This window comes from Pipistrellus hanaki (assembly GCF_964339955.1).
Source record: "Pipistrellus hanaki genome assembly, chromosome: 6".
In the NCBI taxonomy this organism is placed as follows: Eukaryota; Metazoa; Chordata; class Mammalia; order Chiroptera; family Vespertilionidae; genus Pipistrellus; species Pipistrellus hanaki.
The window spans coordinates 35,776,639-35,804,421 of NC_140508.1; the positions used below are offsets into that span (position 1 = coordinate 35,776,639).

Below are 27,783 nucleotides of genomic sequence, written 5' to 3' on the forward strand. Positions count from 1 at the left end.
GTGGGGAGGCTGGTAGGAATGGGGGAAATGGGAGCTATCTGTAATACTATCAACAATAAAAAGATATATTGAAAAAATGGGTGAAAAAAGTTGCTGGTATGGCAAACTTCCAGAGGAGTCACCAAATCAGAATTGGGGGAACTGGATGGAGAACTGTTTCTACCTGCAGCAAAGGAGAATCCCTAAGGCCACATGGAAAAAAGGAGGAAATTACAAGTTAGCAGAAAGACTCAAGAGAACTCCAAATTATCAAGAGTAATTAACTGAAAGAACTGAGATCACACCATGGGTTGTAGGCTATTCTAGAGTTCTACAGATCTACTCTCCACAATCTCCACCTGGGGATGCTGAATCACATAGAGCCTCTCCTCTATGAAATATGTCAACAGGATCCTTCATTCTCTAACTTTGCTTGTGGGAGGTATCTGCAGGAAACTAGAGAAAGTATTTATTCCCTCTATTCCCTCCACACTGGGGCTATGGATTGGAGTCATTCTAGAAGACCCTCTTTCCACATTCCCATAAGCATCCTCTTTCCTTGCCCCTTCAGGCCTGGAATAATAATGTCCCTCCAAACTCTGGGGTACTTCCCCATCCTTTACTGGTTTCCCTTAATTTTTCTTTCACCTTTATAAGTTCTTTCTTTATTAATTGCTCCTTGATTACTTCATTTGAGTGTGTCATCCCTTTCCAAATGCAATCCTGAATGATATACCACTTGATTTAGGTAGTTTAAAAGTTTTCATGGATAGTTGTCTCTTTTGGCTGCCCAGACTCAGAAACCCATACTTACTTCTGGAGAATTTCCCATCATGTGAGTCTTCCTGGGAAGTAGAACTCACTTCTCAATGTAGAATGTATAAGGGCTACTACTACTATCTTTCCCAGCCTCCCTTGCAGCTAAGGGTTTGGACATTTGACCTGGGCTCAATCAGTCAGAAAATCACACCGAATGAGAAGCCAGTGACATGAAGACACAAGGACCAAGGAGAGGCCAAATCTGATGGTGGCAGCCATAGAAGCAGCAATATCCCGTCTCTGGGGCAGCAAGGCCAGTGGCAGTCCCTAGTGTCCAAATGTGAAGTGTTAGCAGGGTCAGAGAGGTGAGCTAAAAGGTCTGGCAGTCTGTGGTGGGGGCAGCAGAGTCCTCACCAGACTAGCCCCAGGTTTCTGCCAGTTTGGCATCCAGGTCTGGTTCTCCAGCTTTTCCAGCAATTCAGAAGCTCCCCAGTATCTTTTCTACTGATTACTCTTAAATCTACCAGTCAGTTTCTACTGCTTGCATTTATGAATCCCAACTGGTGTTTATTTCCTTGGAGTGCAAGTGTGGAGTGCATCCAGGCCTCATAAGGAACCAGAAAACAGCCAGGGACCAAGGGAACCACTCCCTGCCTCCCACTCTAGTGCCTCCTACTCTCTCTGCATCTGCCATGTCCTTTTTCAGCTATAATTTTGCCTTAATTCGTGGGAAAGCTGTATAGCCTGTTAGTTGGAAAGTGCCCACTTTGATATCAGAATGCTTGGATTCGAATTCTGTACAGCTTACAAACTGAGTCTTTGGCCAGGTTACTGCACCTCTTGCCTCATCTATACACTGCTCACAGGGCCATCTTCTTGTTTTGAAGACTAAATAAAATAATGTATATAAAGTCATCACCATGCTACTTGGTTCATAGTAACCGTTGATAATTGTTTTATCGTTATCTTTATCAACAGAATTATTTTCATCATCCTGACTCAAGGGCCTAATGGGGGCTAAAGCAGATGTCTTAACTCAGGTGCCTACAGGAGCCAGGCAGGCAACAGTAATAAGTGGAAGTAGAGCCAGGTGAAAGAATGCACTGGGGCAGGGTGGGAACTGTAGAATATGGAAGAGTGTGTTCCTGCCTAGAGAGAATAAGCACATATCAGCAGCCTTCCTTCCTTGCCATGCCTGGCGATGCCAGACTTTCCACTATTTCAAGAGAAGTCAGAAATCCAGATTTTTATAGAAGTCAGATGTTTTCTAATATTAATAATCTAAAAAAATAATGTTCAAGCAAATACCTCCCAGGGCCATGATGGGATGCAGTTGCCAGTTTATGTGTTCTGAATAAATCTCTGGGTCCAGGTAAAATTCTCAGGGTCAGGTTTACCCACTGAATCAATTAGTTGTTGCTTGATTGATTATTCCATTAATTGTTTATTCCATTAATCAATCATATTGTTATGGCAATACCTTCTTCCCTGCAAAAGCTCTCTGAGAGGCAGGTATGGATAAGAGTGTGGTGATAGGCACAATTCAGAAAAGAGAGGCAAGGACTGAGAAGGTTCACCAAGAGTGGCTTCTCTGTGGATCCCAGGGGTTTGGAAAGCAAATGTATCAGGAGTGCAGATATAACTGCAGTATATAATATATAAATGCAATATATAACCAATAACTGCAAACTTTCTTATATCACAACATGGCTGGTACTGAAGCTCAGATACAGCCACATGATTCTAGAATCCTCCCATCTTTTCACATCTCCAGTCTAGCATGTCAGCTTTTGTTCTCATGCTTATCACCTCATGGGTGCAAGATGGCTGCATCTGTGATCCTCACAACTATGTTCCAGGAAGGAAGAAAAGGGATGGAATTGCAAAGTAAGTGATGATCCCAGAAATCCCCAACATATTTCTTCTTCTATCTCATTGGCCATAGCTGTTCACACACCCATACCTAGCCACAAGGAAATTGGGAAGGTATTTTTAGCTTGATACGTTGCATTCCCAAAATGTCAGGGTTTTGTTCATTGAAAACAAGAAGAGAACAGACATAAGCAGCCTCTACCACCACCTCTGAATAGGTACTACCCTGTTTCCCCGAAAATAAGACAGTGTCTTATATTAATTTTTTCTCCCAAAGTTGCGCTAGGTCTTATTTTCAGGGGATGTCTTATCTTTCCATGCGCTAGGTCTTATTTTCGGGGAAACACGGTATGTAAGCCACAGCAGAAAGATACAGAAGTGGCTGTGAAATCCAGAGCAGCTGGGTCTGATTCCAAAATAAGAAAACCAGCTTCTCTACTGCTCCTCTAGGTCTCCCATCCTTCCTGATCCCTCCCGGCCCTTCTGCTGACAGTGTGGCCCCACCATGGCAAGCAAAGTGGGAAGAATGTGTGGTTAATACAAGTGGCAGTTTCAGGAGGCACCCAAGAGATGTTCCAGAGAGAAATATGTAACCGACACATCTGGTTTATAATGTATATTAATCCCTGACATGTAATCTGACTAATATATGTAAAGCAAAAAGTCCAAATGCTGATTTAGAAGCCTTGTCATTACCCTGTCAGCAGAATTCATGTTCTACTTGCACTCTGCTTCAGGGCCTAGCATCTCATCTAGGGCAGCAGGAAGGAGAAGTCAGAAAGACTTCCGACGGATGCCAGCTGATGCTGGAGGCCCCTGCTGATGGGTGTGGAACATCCATCAAGTGCTGGGAGCCTCCAGTAGAGTTGGCAGGAACTCATCTTGGCAAAGGGGACCGTGGAACTAGACCAAGTTTCAGTTTGGTCTAGGGGCAGATCCATCCCCACCCCTCAAAGGAAGAAGTCTAGAAAACTGGGCTTTAGGGTTCAAAGCCTGCTCTGTCAGTTTCTTACCATGTGACTTTGAACGAATAGCTTCAGGTCTCTGAGCCTCAATTGCCCCATCTGTAAATGGGAATCATACTAGTTTCCATCTAATAGACCTGTTGTGAGGTTTAAATAAAAACAAAAAATAACAGCAAAAAGCACACAAACCAGGTACTGAGCACTGAAAGGTTGCCAGTTAGATTCCCAGTCAGGGCACATGCCTGGGATAGGATCAATCCCTATTATGGGGCATGCAGGTGGCAGCCAATCAATGAGTCTCATTGTTGATGTTTCTATCTCCCTCCCCCTCTCCCTTTCTCTCTTATATATAATTTTTTTTTTTAAAGAACACTGCTCCTTTAACATGAGTGGGAGCAGTGGGCTCCAGGATTCTAGGCACTGTCACAGGAAGTGGGTGTGACAGACATGATCCCTACCATCCTGGAACTGGCAATCTAGTGGGGGAGAAAGATATTAAACAAGTAACCACTCAATTATTTAATAACACTGAGTATATGCCAATATCACAAGTAATAAAATGGCAGTTAGAGAAAGTGCATTGGAAGCCCTCAACATAGAGCAATTAATTGTGAATGGGGCATTAGGAGATCGATTGGTCAGAGAAGCACCCAGAAAGAAGGAAAAACTTGAACTTGGTCTTAAGAAGTTGAAGATTGTAAGGGTGAGGTGTGCAGGAAGGGCATTACATGCAGCAGGAACAGCATGGGCAAAGGCACAGAGGTGCGATAATACTTTAAGAGTTCAAACAAAAGGAGAGCTTCATGATTCAAGGATCAGTGAGGGGATGAGCCTGGGGAAATCAGCTGGGGACCCCACTGTGAAATGTCTTGAATACCATGCTGAGCTGCTGGCTTTTATCCTCGGGTGAAAAGGATTTTAAGCAGAGAGCAGATAGATTTGTTTTAAAGAGCAGGTTAGGCTGCATTAAGAGTGTCGAGCTCTGCTGTTCTCTAACTGGGTGAAGTCTCCTTTTTGGTCTCTTCAGTACAACCGTTGGCTCCTCTAATTCACTCTCCCCACAGCAGCTAGAAGAATTTTTTTTTTTTGTAGTTTTTCCTATTGTTCAAAAGCCAAGCATTGTGTTTACCTCTTCTACCTGCCCCTTCTCCATCCACCTCTTCCCACCTGCAGGGAGTCACTTTAAGTAGTGTCATGTTTATCCTTCCAGATTTCTCTATGCATGTACACACTCACATTCTTTTGTACCCTTTCCTATAACCTATCTTTCCACATTCATATAGAAAGCATTCTCATTTTCCCTTTTTTACATGAAACTTTTATACATTTACATGCAGTTATCCTATCTAATAAAAGAGAAACACGCAAATTGACCATACCGCCACTACACCCACCAGCCAATCAGAGCGAGTATGCAAATTAACCAAACAAAGATGGTAGCAGCCATGGAGCTGGAGCAAGCAGGAAGCTTGGGTTGCCCCCAGTGATGGAGGAAGCCAAGCTTCCAGCCCACCCTGGCTGTCCCTGGCCTCAACTCAAGGCTACAGTTTCAATTATAGAAGATAAATAAATCCCAGATACTTGGTTCCAGCTAGCCCTGGCCTTTGCTTAAGGAGGCGCTGAAAAAAAGAAAAAAGAACAAAAGGAGGGGCTGGGAGCTTGGCTTGCCAGGGGGCATGGCTAGCCTGCAAACAAACATCAGTTCCTCACCCAGTCTGGCCATCCCCCTCAGTGGGGACCCTCACCCAATGGGGGTGTGGCTAGTCTGAAAACCACCACAGGCCCCTAGCCCAGGCCACCTCATGCCCCAAGGGAACCCCCACCCTCATCCGAGACACCCTTCAGGGCAAACAAGCCAGCCCCCACCCATGCACCAGGCCTCTATCTATACTAATAAAAGGGTAATATGCTAATTAGACCGGGAGACTTCCAGGAGACCTTCTGGATGTTTTTCTGGACAAAGCCATGGTGGCGGGGCCGAGGTAGAGGGCAGTTGTGGGTGATCAGGCCAGGATGGGATGGCACTGGTGGGTGATCAGGCTGGTGGTGGGTGGGGCCGATGGGGTAAGCAGACCAGCAGGGGAGCCAGTTGGGGGTGAGCAGGCCATCAGTGGGGGTCAGTTGGAGGTGATCAGAACAGTGGGGGGGGGGCAGTTGGAGGTGATCAGGCTGGTGGGGGGGCATTTAGGGGTGAGTAGGCCAGTGGCAGGGGGCAGATGGGGGCAATCAGGCAGGCAGGATGGCAGGTGAGCTGTTAGGAGCCAGCAGTCCCAGATTGTGAGAGGGATGTCCGACTGCTAGTTTAGGCCTGATCCCTGTAAACTGGCAGTAGGACATCCTTTGAGGGGTCCCAGATTGGAGAGGGTGCAGGCTGGACTAAGGAACACCCTCCTTTCCTCCTTCCCCCCTTCCCCCCCCCCCCTCCGTGTATGAATTTCATGCACTGGGCAACTAGTCCTATATAATAAAAGCCTAATATGCTAAGTGTTGAGTTGAGCCTTTGGCCATTCAACCAATCAAAGCATAATATTCTAATGATATGCTAAGGCTGCTTAACTGCTTGCTATTATGTGTATTGACCACCAGGGGGCAGATGCTTTCAACTGGTAGGTTAGCTTGCTGCTGGGGCCTGGCTGATCAGGACTGTGCAAGACAGGTTGGACATGCCCTGAAGCCCTCCCATAGTCCCTCCCCAGCTGGCCAACCTCCTGCATCCCTTCCCAGCACCAGTGGGGTCCCTCAGCCTGGTCTGCACCCTCTTGGGGGATGTCAGAGAGCAGGTTTTGGCCCGATCCTGCAGGAATTCATGAATTCATGCACTGGGCCTCTAATAAGAAATAAGACTGAGAGATTCCATGTATCATTTATCCAATTTTCCCAAGGGTGACATTTTGCAAAACTATAGCACAATATCACAACTAGCATATTGACACCGATACAGTCAACATTCAGAATAGTTCCATCACCCTAAGGATCTCATATGTTGCCCTTTTATAGCCAAACCTACCTTCTTCCCTACTGCTTTCTCATCCTTATCTTCCCTCACCCCTAGCAAGCACTAATCTGTTCTGCACTTCTATAAATTTTTTTGTTTGGAATGCTATACAAATGGAATCATACAGTATGTAACCTTTTTGATTGACTTTTTTGTTGTTGTTGTTAATTCTCACCTGAGAGTATTTTTTCCATAGAATTTTAGAAAGAGTGCAAGTGGGGGGTGGGGATAGGGAGAGAGAAACATCAATGCGAGAGAAACACTTCGATTGGTTGCCTGCCTCATGCACCCAAATTGACCCTGCAACCCAGGTACATACTCCCTCTCTTTAAAAAATATTTTTTATTGATTTCAGAGAGGAACCACAGCTTGTTTGATCATTCACACCATTGGGCTAACCAGAACATACTTCTTTCCTGGCGATGGCTAAATTGCAAGAGAGCATGCCAAACTCATGCACATTTCAAGCCCAGTGGCCAAAGCAAGTCTCACAGTCAAGCTCAAAGACAAGGGATGAGGAAATATGCTCCATCCATGAAGGTAGAGGGGTACGGGGGAGATGTTCCTGGCAACAATCTAATCTATCGTTTATCAGAAGCCAATGGTTCCTTTTCTCGTCATTTTCTTACTCACATAGGACCTCAGTAGCCCTTTACAAGTCTTCCCCATGTTCTCCTTTCAATCCCAAAGTATCAAAGTACAATTAACCCTCAAATGATGAATATTCATAGAAAATCCATAGGATGGGCTCCTCTCCCACCTCCTAGAACAGGGCTTTAGAAAAACTTACTCTTATTTTCTCAATTAACCAACATTTCTTCCCAATAATTAAAAGTAGATAAAATATTGATCCCAAGTTTATGCCTCTAAGCTCCCTCCTCTACCCACCAGGCAGACCCTGCTCTTGAGGGATCTGACAAATTACTTCAGTGCTTTATGTCAAGCTTTTACGTGCACATAAAGTCTTCTGTTTGAGAGGAGCTAAGTACAGTGCAAGTCCTCATAAAGAATGGATCTGTTCTAGTTTTAATGGTTACGTAAGGTTATGAAAGGTAATAAATTAATTTAGAAATGCTAAAGAAAGGAGAGAGAGAATGAGTCAGAACAATAAAGTGTCTATTTTCTTTGCTGCTTTATATAGTGAGAGAGAATATAACCAGAGCCTGGGCTTTACAGGGGAGTTAAATAATAAGTACTGACTCGGAATGCTGTGTTATGGCAATACCTTTTCTCTAAAGTGCTTTCCCCTTTATCTCAGGATAGATAGATAGATAGGTAGATAGATAGAAGATAGATAGATAGATAGATAGATAGATAGATAGATAGATAGATAGAGGCAGAGAAGGAAGGAGGCAGGGAAGAAAGGAGGGAAGGAGGGAGGGAGGGAGGGAAGGAGGGAGGGAGAAAGGGAGGAAGGAAGGGAGGGAGAAGAAGAACAAGAACAAGAAAAGAAAAAGAAGGAAAGGAGGAGGAGAAGGAGGAGGAGGAAGAGAAGGAGGAGGAGGCAAGAGAGGGGGGAAAAAGTAGGGGATATGTGTATTCCTAGGATTCTCCAGAAAGTATTCCTTATAAGCTTAGTACCAGCTATTGGCAGTCATCCTTATGTGGCTCTTCCTTTCTTGTCCCAGCCTCTGCCTGTGAATATATATTGCCTGGAAGGCCATTTGAAATCCCCTCATCTTTTTCATTGCTGGGGATATCTGGGGAAATCACTGTGAATTGTGAAATGAATTTAATTTATATGAATTATAATGTTCCTCATGGGAACTATGAAGCTGGTACCAAGCCCTTTATCCATTCGGTAGCCTAGGAAGCCCATATGTATAATGGCAGGGCTGGGTGATCTGGAAAACCTTTCCATACAAATATCCTGTGACCCTTTCATAAAATAACACACCGTTCTCTCTTTTTAGCCCAAACCGGTTTGGCTCAGTGGATAGAGCATCGGCCTGCGGACTAAAAGGTCCCAGGTTCGATTCTGGTCAAGGGCATGTACCTTGGTTGCAGGCACATCCCCAGCAGGAGGCAGCTGATTGACGTTTCTCTCTCATCGATGTTTCTAACTCTCTATCCCTCTCCCTTCCTCTCTGTAAAAAATCAATAAAATAAATTAAAAAAAAATTAATTCTCACCTGAGGATATTTTTTCAATTGACTTTTAGAGAGTAGAAGTGGGGGTGGAGGGGAGAGAGAAACATTGATGTGAGGAAGACACATTTATTGGTTGCACCAACACTGACTGGGTCCAGGGATTGACCTGAAACCCAAATATGTGCCCTTGACTGGGAATCGAACCCAAGACCTTTTGGTGTGGGGCCAATGCTCTAATCACTGAATAACACCAGCAAGGGCACTTCTCACACTCTCTTTTGGGGGCCCTCTGGATTTGGTCCCTGTGAGTTGGTGAGTGGGTCAGGTTTAATGCCACCAAGGTGGCTGGCCTTGGGTGTGAAACTAGACAGCACTGCCCATGTCCCTGGGCCTGGATGGCTGGTTACTAGCCAGCTTCACCACAGTTGTGACTGTTTAAAGCTTGGGGCATTCCAACCTTGACATGGGGATTGGGACAGAGCCTTGAGTTCTAGAGCTGGCTCTGTCACGCCATTGATCACTTCTCTTGTGTCACATCCTTCTTTGCCTCTGCTTCAAGCAGTCCCCAGGCATATCTCTATTCACCTAGAATCCTAGTGAGCAATGTGGAGTTATCTGAAGATCGGCCCTCTGGCAAATTACTGGCCCTCTGTCAAAAGGTTGGCAACTAACTGTGCAATTATTTATTTTGAATTAAACTAAAATGTTTAAGGTATGTATGTATCATATATTATGATTAATCCACATTTGAACTAATATATATATATATATATATATATATATATATATTTAATAAGACTGGCTTTTTTAAAAGATATATTTTATTGATTTTACACAGAGAGGAATTGAGAGGAATAGAGAGTTAGAAACGTCGATGAGAAAGAAACATCGACCAGTTGCCTCTTGCACACCCCCCACTGGGGATGTGCCTGCAACCAAGTTACATGGTTGAGTAGGGAGTGAGGCAGGGAAAGAGAAGCTGCCAAAAAATTGTCTGTGATGAGGTAACTTACTATTGTGAGCAAACGGAATCTGATCTTACCAAGGAACTCAATGAGGCAATTAAGTATACCCCTCAGAGCTATCCCATATGAAGGAGGAGGACACTGGGGTCACCATCAACTCTCCATTGGTCATTAGCTGAAGGATATCTCCGTAGGCATTACATTGCCAGTGCTTTTGCCTTGTCCAGTCCATGAGCCAAGTGTGCTCCTGTGGCAAGGGGTTCTCCCATCTTAGCATTGATTCGGTGGGGAGAGGCAGGTATTTGAGTACACATGCTGTCCCCAGCCTCGGTAGGTTAACAGGACAGCACAAGGATTCATATATTGATTGGCTGACACCCAGAAACCATCTTGTATAGAGAAAGGGCACAGAAAGATGAACCTTTTAAATATATATATATATATATATATATATATATATATATATATATATTTTATTGATTTTTTACAGAGAGGAAGGGACAAGGATAGAGAGTTAGAAACATCAATGAGAGAGAAACTTGATCAGCTGCCTCCTGCACAACCCCTGCTGGGGATGTGCCCGCAACCAAGGTACATGCCCTTGACCGGAATCCAACCTGGGACCCTTCAGTCTGAAGGCCAGCGCTCATCCACTGAGCCAAACCGGTCAGGGCGAAAGATGAACCTTTTACTCAAAAGATATTACAGGCATATCTCTGGGATACTGCAGGTTCAGTTTCAGACCAATAAATCAAGTCACATGATTATTATTATTTTTAGTTTCCAGTGCATAGAAAGTTATGTTTACACCATACTGTAGTCTATTAAGTGTGCAATAGCATTATGTTCTAAAAAAAGCACACACTTTAATTTAAAAATACTGTATTACACCCTGGCCAGTGTGACTCAGATAGCTGAGTGTCGTCCTGTGCACTGAGAGGTTGCTGGTTCAATTCCTGGACAGGGCACAGGCCTCGCTTCCAAGCTCTGACCCCAGTAGGTCGTGTGGAGGAGGCAGTCAATCAATGTTTCTCTTTCCCTTCCCTCTCTAAAATCAATAAGACATTTTAAGAAAACAAAACTCTATTGCTAAGAAGTACTAGCCATCATCTGAGCCTTTCAAGAGTTGTATTTTTTCCCACTGGAAAAAGAAAAGCTGCCAATAAATTGCCTCAACTTTGAAGAAAGCACGCCTGTGAAGTACAGTAAAGTGAGATATGCTTGTATTTATCTAAGTGAGACCATTATAAACTGGGAGAGACTAAGTTATTAAGTTATTGTTAATAATCAGGTTTATATTTTTCTCAATAATAGGGGAGGCACAAGAAAAAAAATGTCAAATTATAAAAAAAAACAAAGAACCTATACTTTTTTTGTGTGTCTATGAGTTGTGAAGGTAAGTTCCGACCCTATCACAAAAAATAATCTTCATGAAGACAGGGCCTTTACCTATTTTTGATCATTGCTATACTTGTAGCTCACAGCTCTATGCTGGGCACAGAGATGCTGAATAAGTGTTTGTTGCATGAATGTATGCTCTGTATTTTCCTATAGTGGCCCTTTCCCTTCCCAGACCCAAAACATTTAACTCAATTAGTTTATTGTAGGTTCACCCAAAGCTGGGCGAATAAGCGCTTTAGTAGAGAGCCAGGGTGTGAGGGGTTGTTCTCTGTGCCTCACTCAAGTCCTACTAGACTCGTAGAGAATGGTGAGGCTGTCAGAACACTGGATGGTAACCAAAGGGCTGCAAGTATCCCTTCAATTTAATGCCCTCTTACCGAGTGTATTGGCTGGGTTGTCCCTCACTGCCACTGACTCTTTGCTGTCTCCAAGGCTTATTATGATCAGGAATGTACAGCCCCCCCTCTCACCGCTTGTGTCCACACAATCATGGAATAGAGCAAGATCCTAGGCACAGCCATGTCCCTTTCTAGGTGGACGACCTTGGGTGGGTCATGTTCCCTCCCTGAGCCTCAGATTCTTCATCTGGTTGGCACAGCAACCTTGAGAATGGCCCCAGCCTTTTCTCTCTGCATAGCCTTTCCTCACAGTACAAAAGCTGTGACTTTTCAACACCGCAGGCCACTTACCTCTTTACCCACAGGGGTTCCCTTAATGCTATGGATCTGGAGTCAGCCAGACCTGGGTCCAAATCCTGGATTCAAATTGACTACCTCTTCCTGGTTGTATGGCTTTAAACAAGTCACTTAGTAACTGAGCTGCACTTTTTTTCTAATAAAAAAATACACACACACACACACACACACGCACACACACACACACACATATTCCAATGCCAGACACTGTTCCAAGACTGTTAAGGTTGAGTCCTGGATCTGCTGCTTGTTAACTGTATGTATGGCATTGGGCAAGTCACTTAGTCTCTCTAATGTTCAGTTTCTTCGTTCTGTTAAATGGGAGTAATGACTGCATTTTCTCCCAAGGTTTCTGTAAGGAGTTGAATATATATGTGTGAAATATATATGAGTGAAATAATATCTGTGAAACACTTGGGACTGTGCCAGGAACATAGCAAGTGCTGATAAACGTTGGCTGTTATTACGGTTACTCATCTCATTGAAACTTTACAACCCACTCTGGGAAGAAGTCTGACTTCCCCCACTCTTAAACTGAGGATACTAACACCCACAGCATATGGTAGTTATGATTATAATAAGTAATATAAGCAGAATAACAATATCTAATATTTATTGAGTACTACAGTGAACCAGATATTATGCTGTATGAGTCAAAAATACTTTTTTAAAAATATATTTTTATTGATTTTTTTACAGAGAGGAATTGAGAGGGATAGTTAGAAACGTTGATGAGAGAGAAACATCGATCAGCTGCCTCCTGCACACCTCCCACTGGGGATGTGCCCCTGACTGGAATCGAACCTGGGACCCTTTAGTCCACAGGCCAAAGCTCTAGCCACTGAGCCAAACCGGTTTCAGCCAGAAATACTCTTGACAGCAAGAAGCAAACATCAAAAGTAACAGTGGCACAAATATAAGGGGCTTTTTCTCAGATAAGAAGCCTGGAAAAATCCAGGCTCTTTCTGTCTTTCTGCTGAACCATTCATTTTTTAAAAAAAATATTTTATTGATTTTTCACAGAGAGGAAGGGAGAGGGATAGAGAGCTAGAAACGTCGATGAGAGAGAAACATTGACCAGCTGCCTCTTGCACACCCCCCACCGGGGATGCGCCCGCAACCAACGTACATGCCCTTGACCGGAATCGAACCCGGGACCCTTCAGTCCACAGACCGACGCTCCACCACTGAGCCAAACTGGCTTCGTCCTGCTGAACCATTCTTATCAAATCAATACAGTATTTCAAGATGTGCTGTGCCTCTGTGTATCACATCTCTGTTCCAGGCAGAACACAGGGGTAAGTGCAAAAGGCTGATGAATGCCAGTTGAGCTTGTCTCTTAAAAAACAAACAAAACATTTTTGGCCCAGCCAGCGTGGCTCAGTGGTTGAATGCCAACTATGAATTAGGAGGTTGATTCTGGTCAATGCACATGCCCGGGTTGTCCACTGGATCCAGTTGGGGATGTGCAGGAGGCAGCCGATCAATGATTCTCTCTCATCAATGATGTTTCTATCTCTCCCTCTCCCTCCTCTCTGAAAACAATAAAGATATATTTTTAAAAAAACCTCTTTTGGTTAAGTAACTAAGCAACTTTCACTTGCATATCATGGAGCCTAGGAAATCAAGCAAGCCTCATGGCAAGGGAGGCGGTATTCAGGAGGTGATATTTAGGCAGAGACCTGGGGCATAAGGAGCCAGAGTTAGAAGTGGTGGGGGAAGAACGTGCCTGGCTTTGGTCTCCGTGTCACCTTCTCTTATGTCTGGTTTCTTTTCCTTTTGAAGCAAGACACCGAGTTCAACAGAAAACCCGAGTTGGAGCTATAACTGCTGTTCTCGCAGAGCCAAGGTTCAATTCAAGCTCTGCCAGACTCTCGGGAATCCAGGCTCTTAGGTTCTAGAGGAAGCGATGTGAAAAATACAACCACGATATCACATATTGGATGACACATGGAGAATCTGGACAATTCCCAGCCTCCAGGGAGGTCTATAGCTAAGGTTTGAAGGACAATGGGCCCAGTGTGCTCTCGGAAGACCCCTCCGTCTGAGTCCTGGAGGTTGGACATGGAGGTGAGTGAGGGTTTCCGACAGGAGAAATATTCAGGAGGGAGGACCACCACCACCCAGGTCAAGTTATAAAACAGCTCCTGCACCCCAGAAGGATAAAGGTAAGCTTAATTTGACCTCTTTTTAAAAAATTATATTTTTGTTAATTTCAAAGAGGAAGAGAGAGGGAGAGATAGAAACATCAACGATGAGAGAGAATAATTGATTGGCTGCCTCTTGCACGCCCCCTACTGGGGATCCAGACCACAACCCGGTCTCGTATCCATGACCAGAATCCTCAGGCCCACGCTCTATCCACTGAGCCAAACCGGCTAGGGCAGACCTCTTTTCTAGGAGAGGGAAACACCTCCTCCCAGACCCACCCTCCAGGCGCTTCTCCGCCCAGCCCCAGCCTGGGCAGTGAGGCGCGATCCTCTCCCAGACCAAGCACTTGGTTCCTGGAAAGTGGAAAAAACTCGGTGCTCCTGCCCACTAGGTCCATGTGCGTCCCTGGGGCCCCGCCCCCGCGGGTGTGTTTGGGCCCCTCCAGGCCCCGCCCTCCCAGCGCCTCCCCTGCCACCCTCCTCCTGGTAACGCCTCCTCCCGACTCCCCTCCCGGCTCCCCTCCCGGCTCCCCTCCCGGCTCTCCTGTCTCCCCTCAATCTCTCCTCCGGGGCTTCCTTTCAGCCCGGCCTCGCCCGAGCTTCCCTCTCACCCCGACCCCTCCTCCGGGCGCCGCCCCCTTGGGCCCTACCCACAGCCCCGCCTTTCGAACCCCGGCCGGGCTCCCGCCCCGCCGCCTCCCGCACCAGCCTGAGCTCCCCTCTCCCGGTACCGGCACCCCCGGTCCCAGCCCACCTTCGGGGGAGTGAGCGGGCCTCTCCTCCCGCCCCGCCCCGGCCCGCCTCCCCGTTCCCGCCCCGCCCTCCTCTCCCCGCCGCGGCCCGGACCTTCCCATAGCCGCGCCGGGGCGGCGGAGAGCCTGCGCCCGGGGCCGGGCCGGGTCTGCGCGGCTGCGGGCTCCCCGAGTGCGCGCCGCCCCGTCCTCCCCGGAGGCGGGCCGCGGAGGGGGAGAGGGAGGGCCCGGGGCCGGGCCCGAGCGGCCGGCGGGCGGACAGAGGGGCGCCGCCCGGGGCTCCCCCGCCCCCGCGCGCCGCGGTGGTAGCGGCCGCGGGCAGGGCTCCGGCTGCGGGGCCCGCGCCGCTGTCAGTGCGGCGGGCGCGCGAGGGGAGCGGGACGGGCGGGCGGGGCTGCGAGCCGAGGGGGCGGCGGCGGCGGGAGTGACTCCCGCGCGTGTGCTCCGCTCTCCCGCGCGGCCGGGCCGCCTCCTCCCTCCGTCCTCCCTCCCTCCCCGCCTGCGGCCCCGAGCGCCGCCAGCGCCTTCCTCCGCGCCGCGCGGCCGCCTCGGACCCCGCACGGTGAGTGGGAGCCGAGGGCGGCTCCTCGGGGGGACGGGGTGGGTATCCCTGGTTCCTTTTCGGCCGCCCCCTTCTTTGCGCGGGCCGCTGCTTATTTTTAGAAACTCTTCTTTTCCTTTTTGCCATCCTGGGAGTCCCGGGAGCCGGAGGAACTCCTGGCCCCTCCCGGGGGTCGCCGCCGGCCCGTCCCCGCCGCGCCGGCCGCCGCCTGCCCGCGGGCCGGCCTGGGTGCGGGGTCCGGGGTGCGGGGTCCGGGTGCGGAGTTGGCGGGTGGGCCCGCGCCCGCTGGGAAGTTGGAGTCTTTTGTGCTCGCGCCCCGCCCGGCCAGGGGAGGCGGGGGATGAGGGGGCCCGAGCGCCTCCACAGCCCCCGCTATGCGGGTCCCCGGCCCGGGCCCACCGGGGCGGGGAGAGGATCGACCACCGGCCCTCCAGCTGAGGCTGTGCTCCGCACCTAACGCCGCCCCCTTCTCAGCCGAGCCTCAGTTTGCCCCTCGGTGAAATGGGGTAAATAGGGAAAGTCGCCTCGAAGGGGGTTTGTAGATTCCGGGAGGAAAACTGCTAATATGTGAGAGAAGTGTTTCATACCAACAGGTACAAGTTAACGGACTTGACTCAGGAACTTCACGAGTCTTACTTCATTGAATGCCCGGATCAGCCTTCCCGGGTTACCCGCAGCACACAAGGAGAAGTCAGGGCGCAGAGAGGTTAAAGAATTGGCTTCGAATCCCAGTTAGTAGCCACAGAAGTGTAAAGCCGCGGTGCTAGTACGTGCTGTTGATGAGGGCGAGCCTCTGTCATCTGTCAGAAGGGATTTGACGTAACCCTTGGGGGACGCTGTTGAACACGGAGCTCCTTTCTCCCTGATTCCTGGGCCAGTGTCGCTGTACTGTGTAGGGAAGAGATCCCATTCTGGGGCTCCGGGAGGCCCAAGGGAAAGGACGTTGCTATGGATTTCCCCCTACTGTTGCCCACTAGAAGTTGATGGATGTAGGCGACTGCAGATCTCAAGCACGCTGAGGCTCCCCGGGTTTTTGGCTCAAGGAAAGCTTTGTCACTATAAACAGTGAGGTCCATCCTCTCGTGTATGGCATGTTCTTCCCTCCAAACCTTGACTGTTCTCTATAGTGTTCACATGTATCATTCCCAGTTGGAGGAGGAGGAGCAGAAGTGGCTTAAGTCAACTGCTTCAGCTACCTGCCTTCAAATAGGGTTTTGTTTCTTCTTTTTTCAGATAAGACCCGGAGGGGTAAAAGTGAACTAAAATTAACTTTGGCAAGTATTTTAGTTTTTTAGTGTGTTTGATGGTGGTGGTGGTTGGGAGTGACTAAAAATCAGGCAGGGCAGTTTCTAGGCCAGGTCTTGAGGAGTCTCTTGATGTTTGCATTAGTTCTTTGGAGTCTGGAGGTCTGCTATGCTCGTCCCTTTCCAGTATTCTGGATTTAGGAGTTGTGGTGTGTAGGAACTGGAAGGGGTCTTACAGGTCATCTGGTACAGCTTTTCAGTCTGCCCACCCGCCTTCCCATTTAACTGAATCTTGGAAAGGGGAAGTAAGTCTAAATTCACAGACAGGCCCTGCTGGATGGCTGAGTTGTTAAGCGCATCAACCTATGAACCAGGAGGTCACTATTTGAATCCTGGTCAGGGCACATGCACTTAAAAAATAAACAAGTGAATAAATTCACAGACTGCCTTAGTGATAGAATCAGAAGTAAAATTCCAAGTCTTCTGCTTCTCAGTCCAGTAGTATTTTTATTTCCACCATACCTTGCTACCTTTTTAATTTTTCAAAAATATATTTCTACTGATTTCAGAGCAGGAAAGGGGAACAGAGATAGAAACATCAATGATGAGAGTGAATCATTGATCAGCTGCCTCCTGCACAACCCACACTGGGGATTGGTCCTGCAACTTGGGCATGTGCCCTGACCTGGAAGTGAACTGTGACCTCCCGGTTCATAGGTTGACACTCAACCACTGAGCCGCCTGGGTGGGCCCTTGATACCCTGTGAAAGGGCATTAAATTACTTATGCAGGCATTAGGACCAGGAATCCTGAGTATATTGAAATTACAAGGAAGTTTAGTCTCCATGCTCAAGTTTAGCATTAGAAGGAGACCAGGTTTTGTGCACAGATGTGCTAGTTCCCATAAGTAACCAATTTTATTGTCTAGTACTTTATAATACTCTTCTGTTACCGTTATCTGATTTCATATCTAATCCAGTCTTGTGAGGGAGTTAGCGTTTTTTACAGCTAAGAGCACTGCCTTAGATCACTGAATAAATGGTGAAGACAGGACATAAACCTCTTCTGGGCAGAGGATTTGATGTAAAATCATCTAAGCCTTTCGTTTTGGCTCTCTTGAGCCTCAATTTCCTTATCTGTGAACTCTCACAGGGTTGTGTAGGGACTATGAAAAATGTCTGTGAAAGTGCATTGTAGTAGTTGTGAGTAGTAGAAATAGTAGCAAATATCTATTAAGCATTTACCATGTGCCAGTCACTGGACTAAGGACTTTCTGTGGAACATTTTGTTTAATCCTTAGAGGAACTGTGTGATTTAGATATTATTATTATCCCTGTTTTACAGAAGAAGATATAGGCTTAGAGAGGTTACATGACTTTCTTAGAGACAATCTACACTAATAAAAGAGAAATATGCAAATTGATCATACCTCTGTGATGCCCATCAGCCAATCAGGAATGAGTATACAAATCAACCAAAAAAGGGTGGTGGGTTAATTTGCATATGCAGGTTTGGAGTGGCAGGGTAGGGCAGGTGGTTGCTATGAGGGGGATGGTGGGGTACAGAGGGAGCTACAGGAGAGCACTCTGGCTGGAGTGAAGTCTGAAGGCTCCAGCCAGAGCGAACACGGACAGAGCGAAGGCCTGGGTCCTGGAGGAAAATCAGTGCCAGCAGCCAGGGGAAGGAAGGCCTGTTCTTACATGAATCTTCATGCAACAGGCCTCTAGTCTAAGTTTAAAGCTGGTGTGCTTTATTTTGTGAAAACATATGTAAGATAGAATTTACCATTTTAACGATTTTTAAATGCATAGTTCTGTGCATTAAGTACATTTACATTGTAGTGCAACCATCACCACCATCCATTTAGAATTTTTTTATCTTCCTCAATTGAAATGTACCTATTAAATACTAACTCCCTATTCCTCCCTTCCCCCAGATCCTGGCAACCACCAGTCCATTTTCTGTGTGTATGAATTTGACTGCTCTAGGTACCTCATATAAGTAGAATAATACAATATTTATCCTTCTGTCATTGGCAAAGCTGGTACTTTTTTTTTTTAATTTTTATTTTTTACAGAGAGGAAGAGAGAGGGATAGAGAGTTAGAAACATCGATGTGAGAGAATCATCAATCAGCTGCCTCCCGCACCCCCTCCCCCACTGAGGATGTGCTCACAACCAAGGCACGTGCCCCTGACCAGAATTGAACCCGGGACCCTTCAGTCCGCAGGCCGACACTCTATCCACTGAGCAAAACCGGCTTTGGCAAAGCTGGTACCTTTATTGCTTCCCTTAACCTCGGGGTGCTCTGAGGTTACAAAATGATTACTAGTATGAATTTACAGAATGTGGCATGCAGCCCCAGAGCAGGAACCAGGCCTGGTTGTATCTCTGGTTAACTTCCTTTCCCCTGAACTCTGTGAATTTCCCTATTACTGAAGCATTTTTTGAGATTTCTACTCACCCCTTCTGTATCTTCCAAAGAGATCTCCTCCCCTTGAAATAGAACCAAGAGGACCCCTGCCTTGTTTGCATCTGCCTTTCTGACTATAAGGTTTGGGCTTATGGGTGTTTATGGATCCTCATTGCTTACAGGTGGTTAAGATGGAGTTAAATGCCATATTTAGTCTCTCAAAATTCTCTGTTTCTGTTCCTTTACTTGGGTTGGAATGTGGTGTTTATGTCTGAGATGAGTAGTTGGAATTTTGTCCTGATACCAGCAGGGATGGGGTGTGTTCCAGAGATGGGTAATAGGGCAATAAACAGATCTGAGCATGTTGCTCTTTCCTTAAAAAAATCTGATGGCCCAACATTTCCTCCATATTGAAGTCCAACCCTTAAAGTGTGATAATGAAGTCAGTGTTTTTTATTGGATAGCGTCTTGTATTTCAGGGGCTTTACAGTCATGTCGGCCAGCCAGCCACCTGGCCAACATTTGGACTGGCTACCTGTTGAGATTCTCTTTCATTGGGCACCTCATTCTTGGAAAGATTTTCATTTTCTGAATGATTGTTAAGCATGCTAAGCTTAGAGATTTGAGTGTATACAGCCTGGTGGGGAAGACATACAGGCAAGAAAACAGGCAGTGTGAAAAGTATTTTGACAGGGACAGGCATCATGAAAGCTTGGAGGAGTGACAACTAACTCAGTCTTGGAGGGTCAGGGAAGGCTTTCTCAGGGAAGTTGGCTAAGCCTACACCTCAGGAGGAGATTGGGGAGTCAAGGAGGAGACATAAGAGTGTTCTGGGCAGAAGGAATAGCAAGTCTAGAGATGGCAGAGGTAATAGATGAGACTTTTGGTCCCTTTATCTACCAGGTACTATTCCAAGCATTTAACACATGTTCACTCATTCTCATACCTTGGGAGGTACAGTATCTACTTTGTAGGTGAAGAAATAGACCCTGGGGTTAAATAAGTTTCTCAAGATTCCTGGGTGGAGCATAAGGCATAAAATGGGTGGATGTGACAAGAGATGAGACTAGCAAGGTAGGCAGAGCAGAGGCCAAGTTATGAAAGGGCCTTGTAGCCTGGGTTGAGGAGTTTGGACTTCATTTCAAGGTGTGTGTGTGTGGGGGGGGGGGGGCATGGTCCTCAGTGCATTCAGAAAGATAACTTTGGCTACCTACTTGGGGAGTGGATTTGAGCGATTTGAGCGATAGAGCACCGTAGTCAAAGAGACCAGTTAGGCTGTTGCAGTAAGAGGTGATGGTGTTTCAAATGAAGATAATGGATGTGCATGCGGCAAGGGGGAGAGAGGGTTGTAGGAAGAAAATGGAATTGAGCAATGGGAATCAAAGATTGTTGGTGTGGATGGTAAGGAAGAAATCAAGGATGACTTCTAGGTTTTTACTTGGTGACATCATATATATGGGAATGCTATTTATTGAGTTGAGGACACAGGAAAAGGAGCATATAAGAGATGGGGAGCCGAAACCGGTTTGGCTCAGTGGATAGAGCGTCAGCTTGCGGACTCAAGGGTCCCAAGTTCGATTCCGGTCAAGGGCATGTACCTTGTTGCCGGCACATCCCCAGTAGGGGGTGTGCAGGAGGCAGCTGGTCGATGTTTCTAACTCTCTATCCCTCTCCCTTTCTCTCTGTAAAAAAAATCAATAATAATATATATATATATATTTTCTTTCTTTCTTTCTTTTTTTTTAAAGAGAGGAGGGAAGGTTTCTCATGCAGGGTCTTCTTACTGCTGATCCTAGTTCTTTGTGGGGACGGCCAGGAGAACAGAAGTGAGGCAGCAAACCTGTTATCTACTGGATAACTATCCCTGGATAAACTGGATATAATCACTAGTTTTGGAAGAATGGAACTATTGGGTCCTAGACACCCAGGCCCTGCACAGCTCTGAAGACTGCTATGGTTAAGCCAAGGAAACCTTACGTTCTCTCGGGACAGTTTCTTTGGCACCGTTCTCCATGTACTAGTGTGTACCCCTCTAAGTCAACTCTGTTTACTGTCTGCTAGGCACTGGGAAAACAAAGACCAATAAAACAGCTTTACTGGTGTTTTGAGGATCTCCCATTCAGAAGGGCAGCAGGGTTCAGTAGCTTAGATACAGTGGTGGTGGGGAGAGTGGGTGGGCAGGGCAGGAGGGGACAGGATGGGGAAGGACTAGGAGGGATTTCATGAGGGACAGGAGTCGGAAGATCCTGCTCTGTGCTCCAGTCTTTGTGTCAGGTGGCAAAGAGCCAGGCTTATTCGTTTGAGTAATGATAGAAAAGAATTAAGATGACTCCACGGGTCCCTTCTAGCAATAACATTTTATGATTCTAGATGATTTAGACAAAATATCCGTTGGGAAGGAATTTTTTTCTCCTTCTCTCTCACTTCCCTCCCCTTCTCTCTTTCCTTTTTCCTCTATTTTTTCTAGGGGGTAAAAGTGGAGATAGGATTTTCACATGAGTGTCTATAAAAGCCTAGTTTTATTCAATTTTAGATTCATTATAAAATGTACAACTGGAAGGGAGATGATGACAGCAGTCATGTTAGGATGCTGTCCTGCGACTGCCCACTCTCTACTGTAAGGAAAGTTTCAGATCTGTGATGTGGTATAGTGCATAGACTCTCAGGACTAGAGAGAGGGGTGGTGAGATAAATGGTGAGCCTCGCCTTGAGCCTAAGGATCGTTTGGTCTGGTCCCTGCTACTAAACACAGTGTGTGGACTTGGCAAAGCCCCCTTTCTTCTCTGGTCTGTTTCCTCATAAAATAATCAGGGAGGTCCTGAAATCCTGTAACTGCCCAAAAGGTGGAGGCTGGGGATAGAAAAGGATTGGAGGTTTCTCTCTAGTCACGTTCCCCTCCTCACTCAAGTGAATAATAGAGTCAGGCATCTGCCAAGTGTCATTGTTATCTTTTCTGGCTTGTTTTGATAGCCCTTCCTTTTCCTTCTGAGCTTTAGTATCTTTCTGTCACTTCATAATGGCCTTCTTGTGAATAAATGTGCTGTACCTCCTGAAAGGAGGGTGAGAAGGATGGGATATTGTCCCTAGTCTGCATCCCCAGAGAGCCATATAGGCTGTCCACTGCACCCTGTTCTCTAAGCTGGCCCAGGGGTGGAGAGTTTGAGGTTGACGACTCAGATTTTCTGAGGCTCAGACACATGCATTTGGAGTGCTTCACTGACCAAGGTGAAAATCTGGCCATCCTCCCAATATGCCCAGGGCAGTTCCACTGCGGGGAGTAGCATTCAGTGGGCTTTTGGTGCTTGCCAAACTCACATTAATTGTTACTGCTAGAAGGGACCCTTGGAGTCATCTTAATTCTTTTTTTAAAAAAAATAAATCTTTATTGTTCATATTATTACAAAAGTTCCTTATTTTTTCCCCTCCACCAGGTTCCCACCCCACCCTCTGCCCATTCCTCACCCCCATTGTCCTCATCCATAGGTGCACAGTTTATGTTCAGTCTCTTCCCGCACCCCCTCTCCTCTTTTCCCCGAGAATTGTCAGTCCACTCCCCTTCCGTACATCTGATTCTATTATATTCAACAGTTAATATTGTTCATCAGATTTTTTAATTCCCTTGGTTTTTAGATTCACTTGTTGATAGTTACGTATTTGTTGTTCATAATTTTTATCTTTATTTTCTTCCCCTTCCTAAATAACCTCTTTCAGCAATTCATATAATTCTGGTTTGGCAGTGATGAACTCCTTTAGCTTTTTTTTTTTATTAGTGAAGCTCTTTATCTGACCTTCGATTCTGAGTGATAGCTTTGCTGGGTAGAGTATTTTTGGCTGTAGGTTCTTGTTATTCATCACCTTGAATATTTCTCGCAATTCCCGTCTGGCTTGCATGGTTCTGTTGAGAAATCATCTGACAATCGTATGGGTGCTCCTTTATAGGTAACTACCTGCTTTGCTCTTGCTGCTTTTAATATTCTCTCTTTGTGTTTTGCTCTTGGAATTTTAATTATGATGTGTCTTGGTGTGGTCCTCTTTGGGTTCCTTTTGTTTGGGGTTCTGTGCGTTTCCTGGACTTGTGAGTCTATTTCTTTCCCCAGGTGGGGGAAGTTTTCTGTCACTATTTCTTTCAATATGTTTTCAGTATCTTGCTCTCTCTCTTTTTCTGGGACCCCACTATCTTCAACTTTCTGGATTCTCTTGTCTTCTTACTTCTGTGGAGGAGTGTCCTCTGGCTCTTTGTGTTCCAAATCTTTGACTTGATTCTTGCAATCTTCCATTCTGTTTTTAGGACTCTGTATAATATTTTTTATTTCAGAGAATGTATTCTTTATTTCTAGTTGAACCTTTATTATTTCTAGTTGATCCCTTTTCATATCTTCATAGGTCTTGTTTATTTTATCGGCCTTTTCTAGGAGATTCTTGAAAAACCTTATAAGCATGGTTTTGAACTCTATATCCAGTCGCTTTTTGTCCTCCATTTCTTTGGTTTGTGATCTGTTTCCTTGTCTCGGCATTTTCACTGCTTCCCTGAGTTGGTAGGGTGGGAGGATCAGCTGTATCTATGCCAGGAGACAGCCTTATTTGACTAGACTTGGAAAACTGCAAGAGTCTCTGTGCTCAGCTTGGATGGGGCGGAGTTTCAGGGTGGAGCCTACAGCCTTGGCTTCTGGTTAGCCCCGCCCTATGAGGTTCCTGAGTCTCAATGTTCCTCAGTGTCCTTTGGTACTCGCTTTAAACACCTCTGAGAGAAAGGTGCCCTAGAGTTTCGCCCGCTACCAGACAGTCTAGTCTCTCCCCCAACGAGCCCCCAACTGGGGTTCAGTGCAGTTGGGAGTGGGGTTAAAAGCAGTCTGGAGCTTATGTCTCCTTCCTGCTAGGGCAATCCAGCGGCTCAATCAACAGTCTGTCCTCTGTGTGAAATGTGTGCGACTCGGGGGCTCTGCCTTTCGCTGCTCCCCTGAGCTTCCGCCTTACAGCCCAGATTCCCTCCGTATGAGCCTGGGGCTGAGGGTCTTGCCCAGAACGGGTTCAGTTCAGTCGGAACTGGGGCTCAGCACAGTCCGGAGCTTTTGTCTCCTTCCCGTAGGGCACATGTGTCAAACACAAGGCCCGCGGGCCAAATCCAGCCCGCCAGGCCTTGCAATGTGGCCCGCACCGCGCTGTCATCACTGCACTCTGCTGTCAGTTTATGACATTGTCAGTTTATGACTGTTCAGTAAACCATTCGGCCCGCGATTTAGGCTGGATTTTAGATTTTGGCCCCTTCTCTGATTGAGTTCGACACCCCTACCTTAGGGCAATCTAGCAGCACAGTCAACCGTCAGTCCTCTGCGCGCAACGTGCGCGACTCCGGGGCTCTGCCTTCCGCCGCTCCCCTGAGCTTCCGCCTTACAGCTCAGATTCCCTCTGTATGTGTCTGGGCCCCCAGGGTCTCACTCAGAACTGGGGTTCAGTGCTGTCAGAACTGGGGTTCAGCACAGTCCGGAGCTTTTATCTCCTTCCTTCTGGGGAACGCCAGCCATGTGGGGCACTCAGCCGCCCCTCCTCTCTGGCTCCGTCCTCTCTGCACACACACTGTGTCTCTGTACCTTAGGCTTTTACAGCTCCTCTGATTTTCCTTCTGGTTTTCTCTTTCCTTCTCGTTGTAGAATTTCTATCAATAGTTAGTCAACTTTCCTGTGGTTCTGGATAATGTCCACTTTATATTTTAGTTGTATTTTTGGAAATTGTTGTGTGAGGCTGCAGTTAGGCCGTTACCTATGCCGCCATCTTGGTTTCTCCTTAATTCTTTTCTATCATTATTCTCTAGGATCTCAGTCTTCCTATCTGTAAAACAAGGAGGTTGGATTAGATAACCTTGAATGACATTTTTACCTCTTAACAGTCTAAATTTTTGGTTTTATGGAGGTGGCTTAAGAATTCTTCACTGGAAGGAGAAAGGGCTTTGCTAGAGCATTGAGAATACCCAGAGGGTTAAATTCTGGGTCCACAGATACCTTTCACTGTATCAGCTGATGGATATTGCTTTTTAGAATGAACAGATTGCTGAAAAATTGTTTGTGAGATGAATTTATCAAATTGTCTGCTGAGGAGGGAGGATCCAAGATGGCTGCTCGGGTATACACCTAGCCGCAGCAGCTCACAACAATTTCAAAGGAATACAACTAAAATGTAGAGTGGACATTGCCCAGAGCTACAGGTAGTCGACTGACTGAAAACTCTACAATAGGAAGGAGGGAGAAAACCAGAAGGAAAATCAGAGGAGCTGAAAAAAAGCCTAAGGTACGGAGACATGCTGCGCGCTCGCACGCACGTGCGCGCGGAGAGGTCGCAGCCGGAGAGGAGGAGAGGGCTGGGTGCTGCCTGGCGTTCCCTAGCAGGAAGGAAATAGAACCCCCAGCCTGGGCTGAACCCCCGAACCGGCAGCGCTGAGCCCCAAGTTATGTGCCAGACCCTGGGGACCCAGGCTCCGGCAGGGGGAGACAATCCCGGGGGACGGCGAAATGCGGGGCCCCCGGAGTCGCGCGCACATGGCGCGCAGAGGACTGAATGTTGACTCTGATGCTGGATTACCCTAGCCGGAAGAAACAAAGCCTCCGGCGACAGCTCTGAGCCTCAGTCCGGACCCCCCGAACTCCAGGTCTGGGCCAGTCCCTGGGGACCCAGGCTCGGGCAGGGGGAGATGGAGCTGTGAGGTGGAGTCCTGGGAGCGCGGCGAAAGGCCGAGCCCCCGGAGTCGCGCACACTGTGCGCAGAGGACAGTCTGTTGACTCTGATCCTGGACTCCCCTAGTGGGAGGGAGAAAGAAAGCTCCAGACTGGAGGAACGCCACGAGGAGCAGGAGCCCCTGCCGGACACCGGCCAGCTGGGCGCCAGCAAGGAGCCGGGCGACGGGGCCCCCAGTGGGGGGGGTGCCCCTGAGCCTTCTACTGCTGAGCGCTGGCAACGGAGCCAAGGACGGGGGCTGCTTCCTGGGCGGCGCCGACCCCGGCAACAGGCTGGAGCAGCGCGGGAGCCCGCGGAGAACAAAGGGGTGCCACAGGCCAACCTGCTGAGCTCCCAGGGCAAGGAGGAAGAAACCAAAGAAGTTCTCAATGTGAAGAAATCAAGTGAGAGCAAATGATAGTAAAATTACTTAAGAAAGAATACAAAGAAGATCTTGAAAAATCAAAGACTAAGTCAGAACTCAACGCACCAGCCAACATTGCAACATAAATGCGTTTTGTTGTTTTTTTTAAAAAAAGAAAAAAAAAAGAAGAGAAAAAAGGGACAGAATGTTGGAACAGCGGCGACCAGGCCTAGAGTGGCCAGGCACAAGGCAGTGGCAGCTGGGCCCGGAGCAGCAGTGGCCAGGCCCCAGAACAGCAGCAGCCAGAACAAGAGCATCAACGGCCAGCACTGGAGCAGCCAGACCTGGGGCAGTGGCAGCCAGGCCTGAGGCAGAGGCGGCCAAGCCCAGGGTGGCCAGTCCAGGAACACCCAGACACGGAGTGGCTGGGCCCGGAGAAGCCCGGCCCAGAGCAGCCGGGTTGGGAGCAGCCAGGCCCAGAACAGCAGTAGACAACCACGAAGAATCCAGGCTGGGAGCGGCCAGGCTCGGAGCAGCCGGGTCAGGTGCGGCCAGGCCCGGAGCAGCGGCGGCCAGGCTGGGAGCGGCCAGGCCCGGAGCAGCCGGGTCTGGTGCGGCCAGGCCAGGAGCAGCGGCTGCCAGGCTGGGAGCGGCCAGGCCCGGAGCAGCCGGGTCTGGTGCGGCCAGGCCCGGAGCAGCGGCTGCCAGGCTGGGAGCGGCCAGGCCCGGAGCAGCCGGGTCTGGTGCGGCCAGGCCCGGAGCAGCGGCTGCCAGGCTGGGAGCGGCCAGGCCCGGAGCAGCTGGGTCTGGTGCGGCCAGGCCCGGAGCAGCGGCTGCCAGGCTGGGAGCGGCCAGGCCCGGAGCAGCCGGGTCTGGTGCGGCCAGGCCCGGAGCAGCGGCTGCCAGGCTGGGAGCGGCCAGGCCCGGAGCAGCCGGGTCTGGTGCGGCCAGGCCCGGAGCAGCGGCTGCCAGGCTGGGAGCGGCCAGGCCTGGAGCAGCAGCTGCCAGGCTGGGAGCGGCCAGGCCCGGAGCAGCCGGGTCTGGTGCGGCCAGGCCAGGAGCAGCGGCTGCCAGGCTGGGAGCGGCCAGGCCCGGAGCAGCCGGGTCTGGTGCGGCCAGGCCCGGAGCAGCGGCTGCCAGGCTGGGAGCGGCCAGGCCCGGAGCAGCCGGGTCTGGTGCAGCCAGGCCCGGAGCAGTGGCTGCCAGGCTGGGAGTGGCCAGGCCTGGAGAAGCGGCTGCCAGGCTGGGAGCGGCCAGGCCCGGAGCAGCCGGGTCTGGTGCGGCCAGGCCCGGAGCAGCGGCGGCCAGGCTGGGAGCGGCCAGGCCTGGAGCAGCCGGGTCTGGTGCGGCCAGGCCTGGAGCAGCGGCTGCCAGGCTGGGAGCGGCCAGGCCCGGAGCAGCCGGGTCTGGTGTGGCCAGGCCAGGAGCAGCGGCTGCCAGACTGGGAGCGGCCAGGCCCGGAGCAGCAGCTGCCAGGCTGGGAGCGTCCAGGCCCGGAGCAGCCGGGTCTGGTGCGGCCAGGCCCGGAGCAGCGACTGCCAGGCTGGGAGCGGCCAGGCCCGGAGCAGCCGGGTCTTGTGCGTCCAGGCCTGGAGCAGCGGCTGCCAGGCTGGGAGCGGCCAGGCCCGGAGCAGCCGGGTCTGGTGCGGCCAGGCCAGGAGCAGCGGCTGCCAGGCTGGGAGCGGCCAGGCCCGGAGCAGCCGGGTCTGGTGCGGCCAGGCCAGGAGCAGCGGCTGCCAGGCTGGGAGCGGCCAGTCCCGGAGCAGCCGGGTCTGGTGCGGCCAGGCCAGGAGCAATGGCTGCCAGGCTGGGAGCAGCCAGGCCCGGAGCAGCGGCTGTCAGGCTGGGAGCGGCCAGGCCCGGAGCGGCCGGG

The 27,783-nt window shown here is 48.8% G+C and overlaps 1 protein-coding gene and 1 long non-coding RNA gene across 5 annotated transcripts in view; one reads left to right on the plus strand and one right to left on the minus strand.

Annotated features, from left to right (window-relative positions):
- The window catches only part of LOC311624920, a 203,220-nt gene extending 179,070 nt beyond the window's left edge, over positions 1-24,150 (minus strand). The window contains exon 1 of the long non-coding RNA XR_014795405.1: positions 23,933-24,150. This is a non-coding gene — a long non-coding RNA (uncharacterized lncRNA). The remainder of the gene's footprint in view (positions 1-23,932) is intronic.
- The window catches only part of RALY (RALY heterogeneous nuclear ribonucleoprotein), a 93,431-nt gene continuing 80,360 nt past the window's right edge, over positions 14,713-27,783 (plus strand). For 2 of the 4 annotated variants that reach the window (XM_084888587.1, XM_084888585.1), the window contains exon 1: positions 15,042-15,185. The gene's annotated coding sequence lies outside the window, so the exon portion shown is untranslated. Of the gene's footprint in view, positions 15,186-27,783 lie in introns of all 4 variants that reach the window. The other 2 variants (XM_084888586.1, XM_084888584.1) reach the window with 2 other exon arrangements.